This window comes from Octopus bimaculoides, unplaced genomic scaffold (genome assembly GCF_046866305.1).
Source record: "Octopus bimaculoides isolate indiv1 unplaced genomic scaffold, ASM4686630v1 contig276, whole genome shotgun sequence".
Classification (NCBI taxonomy): Eukaryota; Metazoa; Mollusca; class Cephalopoda; order Octopoda; family Octopodidae; genus Octopus; species Octopus bimaculoides.
This window is the reverse complement of record NW_028315525.1, coordinates 1-5,000: the sequence shown is the minus strand read 5'-3', so window position 1 is coordinate 5,000 and position 5,000 is coordinate 1. Positions and strand designations below refer to the sequence as shown.

The following is a 5,000-nucleotide window of genomic DNA, read 5'->3' as shown; positions in this document are numbered from 1 at the left end:
GAAAAAACAGAGAGAGAGAGAGAGAGCACTTTGCTCTCATGTGTTTATTCCCTCCCTGCCTGAGGTTACCGTGGTCTTTTCCGTAGGCTTTTCTTTCCACAAATAAACCTAATCTTGCTTCTTATATTTTAAAAATTTCTTCTGTGATACACGATCCCTTTTGATCGCCCTTTTTTTCCGACCCTTTTGATCAGAATCTTTCTCTTTTTTTCCCTTTTCCTTTTTCATTTTCGAAAAGAAAAAAGATCTACATTTGTATTTGTCCCCTCAGTGTTCAGCCCTGTGTGGCCAATAAAGCAAGTTATCTATCTATCTATCTATCTATCTATCTATCTATCTATCTATCTATAGTGGATTAGTGGAGGGAAGGTACGACGACGATCTCGGGGCGAACCTGGGCGTCGACGAGGAATACCTGACCCGCCTGTTTAAGACGACCTTCGGGCCGGGACCTATGGACAACTTCTAGAGATCCCTGACCTGGCAGTGCTATCGAGAAGCACTACCCGTTCGGGATAAGCTCTACAGGCATGGCTCGAGAAACACGGGGCCGACCTGTCCGAGATGCCGGCAGAGCGACGAAACCGTTCTGCACGCACTCGTACAGTGTCCCACCATTTCCGAGCTGTGGGCTTACGTCAAAAACTGCTATCGCGTGTGGGACGAGTCGGTCTATCAGCCGAGTCTATCGTGAATATTGTCGCGCCTCCTTCCTTTAAACGGGAAGGAAGAGCTATTTTCATCGTACTTGTGGCTATGGCGAAAGAATGTGTATGGTGGACGCGTCTGAAAGGTCTAGAGACAAAGACTTTCCTCTCTGGGCAATCTCTCATCAACTTCTTCAAGTATCACCTGAAGAGGAAGTTGAGAGTAGAAAGGGAAGTCTTGTCTAGTGAATGCTTCAAAAAAAGATGGGTGAATGTAGCAAGGATGGCACGTGTGAACGACGGAACCATCTTGAGCATAACCCTATGAACAAGAAAAAAAAAATAAAACAAAAAGGCAAAAGAGAGTCACTTACTGTTATAGTTTCTTCAATGAGAATATTGACCAAGGTTACCGTGGTCTTTTCCGTGGGCTTTTCCTTCCACGGCTAAACCTAAACTGTCCTCCCCTCTTTTTACACGAGAACATTACTGTGTGATACACGATCCCTATTGATCGGCCTTTCCTTTTCTTTTTTTTTCGATCCCTTTTGATCGAACTGCCCCTTTTTCCCTTCCTACGATCCCTTTTGATCGACACCACCAATTTTTTTTTTTTTTTTTTTCCTTCCTTCCCCCTCCCAAAAAGAAAAGCTCTACATTGTATTTGTCCCATCTTCGTTGAGCCCTGTGTGGCTAATAAAAGAAATGTATCTATACACAGAGAGAAAGGGATAGATAGATATGTTTGTGTATGTATGCATTTATGTAAGACTGAGCTAATGAGGAAGTCCTGTTCATAGTATTTAGTCTTAAGTGAAATAACAACCAAATCTTCTAGTTACAGCTTACTGTGTTTTGTATGTATGTAGGTATATATGCGTTGTATGGATGCCTGCTAATTAATTATGAAGAGCAAATAAAGCAGTGACCATAGTCTCAAAACGTGTGAAGGAGATTCAGATGAGAAGAATAGAAACAGTATATTACTGGTACTTAAAGTCTTCAACCAGTGGTGGGATGGTGTGTAAAGTTAATCCAAACAATATGTCATGGGTGGATTGTCTTAGATTCTACGTTTTATAGATCAGGGTGGAATCGGGATTAAACAGCTACAACTACACCAATACCTCCCTTCGTATGCAAAAGACAACACCACTGTCACTATGACCCCAACCACCTTCACTTCCACAAACTACACCACCAACACCACAACTAGAGCCTATGCCAACGCCACTACCTTCATCATCAACACTACCACAACCACAACTACCACCACCCTACATAATTCTGCTCAGTCCAACTCCACGATTTATTCAAATGCCTTGCCTTGGGCCCTTAATGGAATCAGTGAAATACCGTGGTGGGCTAGATTTATCTGGTAGTTTATTTATTGACCCTAAAAGAATTTAATTTCAGCTGGATTTGATCTCAGAACAGAGAGAGCCGGAACAATTACTTCAAAGTTGTCAATTGGCTACCGTAATGACTCGATAGAAAAAGCAGCTAAACTTCCCTCATCTCACACCTTGATGTCATAAGAAATAAAGGATATTGTGAATTATGTGATTATATCTTGACCCTCACCCAAAAGACTGGATGGTCATGGCTAGAATGTTTTCTTCATTAGAGATTATTTCAGAGCTAAACACCACCTAGGATTAGAACTCACTTCTAAAAATCAAGTGTTCACTAGAAATAGCGCAAGATATGCGTAATTCTGCATTCGAGGTAAAAAGAGCCCTGATGTAATGTATTAGATCCATTTGTTTTTACATGTAACCTTTTTTATATTTCTATTATTTTTTCCTCTCTTTCTGTACAATGAACATCCTGATGAAGGGAGTGTCTAATTTCTAATATGAGTACTACACCATATTAACAGACACATCTCAGAAACGGTCCCTAGATGAAAACTTTTAACATTACCTATGTATTGTACGTTTTTTTTTTGATATGGTATATATACATATCCTTTTCTAATGTACACGTTTTTAATATAATACATGTAAATTTGTAATATCATATCAAATCGTATCATATCGTATATATTTACCCATTATATGTTAAATCATACTGTACGTTTATATATCGTAATGTATCATCTTAAATTGTCAAATATTTTTATACAACGTGGATACTATGCATGTTTATAAATATTTATAAATAAATATTTTAAATATTCATGATATTTCTGAAGTTTATATCATTGTATATGCCTGTATACTTTATTTTACCTTACTTTTTAGACATTTTAGAGACTTAAAAACTATATATTTATTGATTCTAGAATGAATTGAACACACACACACACACATATTAAATCTTGCGTTTGATATACGGGATTGTTCCTGTGGTCTTCCACCCTTATGTATCCATTCTTACTATAATTTGAATTTTGTATATATATATATGTATATATATATATATATATATACGCATGTGTGTGTGTATTTAGGTTCAATGATGACAATGGTCATGAAGATGATGTTGTTTATGATCATGATGGTATGTGGTTATTGGCATCTAAAATTATTCGTGTATGTTTCGTTAATGTTAAGTGAAGCGTAACGCCTACGTTCCTCAATCTATGCACAAACTCTAAATGAAATCCCACAACTAAACTTTGTTTGGTTTCGACCTTCCACAGACACACACACAAACACAATATAGATAGGCAAGTCATACTATGAATTACTGCTAGAGATCCACCAAATATCTTGTTGCTAATACTTATCGCTTCTTCTTGGCAATTTACAAACTCTCTCTCTCTCTCTCTCTCTCTCACACACACACACACACACACACACACACGCACACACACACACACGCAGCGCACACGCGCACACGCACACGCACACGCACGCACACACACACACACACACACATACATATATAACAACGAATGTCGATATTACAGATCCCGGCACCATAAGAACTTATAGAAGCAGAGCCAATGCTGAGAATTGCCAATGAGCTGTTGTTGACAACGACATCAGCAACAACAGAATCCTGGAGGTAGCAATCGCAGTGACTGGATGGTCGTCTGTCAGTGACTTGAATGGCCGAAAAGATGGCAGGGACATATACAGCAGTTGAAGGAGACTTAATAATATAAGCTAAGAGAAGAACACCAGAGGGAGGAAATGGAAGAAGCGGAGGCATTGAAATAAACACTGGGTCTACATTGAGGGAAAATAATTTGAAAAACTGCATCAGAAGATTTGACATCTCTGGCTACGTTTAAAATCAAAAGTGGTCAACCAGATGACTTGTCCCTGTGAAACCACATACATCAGTACAACTAGAAGATAGATTCACCACAGAATGAAAGAGCATTTCTTCCTGACCACACCACCTAGGGTTTTATTTCAACACTGTCAATATTGCCAAACTTTCCACCAGGATTATAGAAAGAGGCGCAGATGCTATCAACCACTGAATAACAGAGACCCACTTCCTTAGAAGCACAGCACAAAGTTTGAAGCTCTGAAGTGAATTAGACGAATGGAAACATTTACTGCATCCAGGAATATTAATCGGAACTTGTCAATAATACACATAAAATTAAAAATTGATGTAAGATATTTCATTTTTTAACTGAAGAAAGAGATTTAGTGTAGAGATTGCATTAAAGAAAACAAAGTCTATATTTCTGTAAAATTACAAATTAAAATCTTTCCTTGGAATATATATCTCCGTAAAGTATAATTAGGTATAATTTTCTTCCTTTAAATTTCCCCAGATATTTCATGATCGTGATTTTTTTCCGTCAGACTGAGACAGATGCCATATAGACAGTAGGCGAATCTGAGTCTTCCAATCGAAATCAGATATATATTTGGTTTTAAAAGTAAGCTCTTATTACAATGGTTTGAGAAAAAAATAAGCATAAATGTGAAGATAAGAACACGTGTATGTGCATATTCACTTACGGACACACACACACAGATATACATACATACATACATACATATATATATATATATATATATATATATATATATATATATATATATATATATATATATATATATATATATATGTGTGTGTATATATATATAAATAATTTCCATCATTAAAACATGCTTTAAATTAGTTAGTACTTACAGATTAATTAAAATATCCTGTAATTTTCCTAATCTAGAAGTTCCACAAAGAGAGTAGAAATATGTGCCTGACTTTAAAAAAAATATTGGGGTTTATATGATCGATTAAATCCTCCAGGGCAAAGCCCCGGCGTGGCCACAACTCGATGCTTTAAAGACTAAAACACAACCCACAACTCATATACATAACACTTCTCTCCACCACCAACACCGTTTAGTCCCTTAATCTCTCTCTCTCTTTCTATAA

General features: G+C 37.1%; 1 protein-coding gene across 1 annotated transcript in view; it reads right to left on the bottom strand.

The window, feature by feature from the left end:
- LOC149128972 (uncharacterized) overlaps window positions 1-2,641 on the bottom strand; it is a gene marked incomplete at its 3' end in the record, with an annotated part of 22,637 nt that extends 19,996 nt beyond the window's left edge. Inside the window, exon 1 of the mRNA XM_089346874.1 lies at window positions 1,022-2,641. The remainder of the gene's footprint in view (window positions 1-1,021) is intronic.
- Between the last annotated feature and the right edge of the window lie 2,359 nt (window positions 2,642-5,000).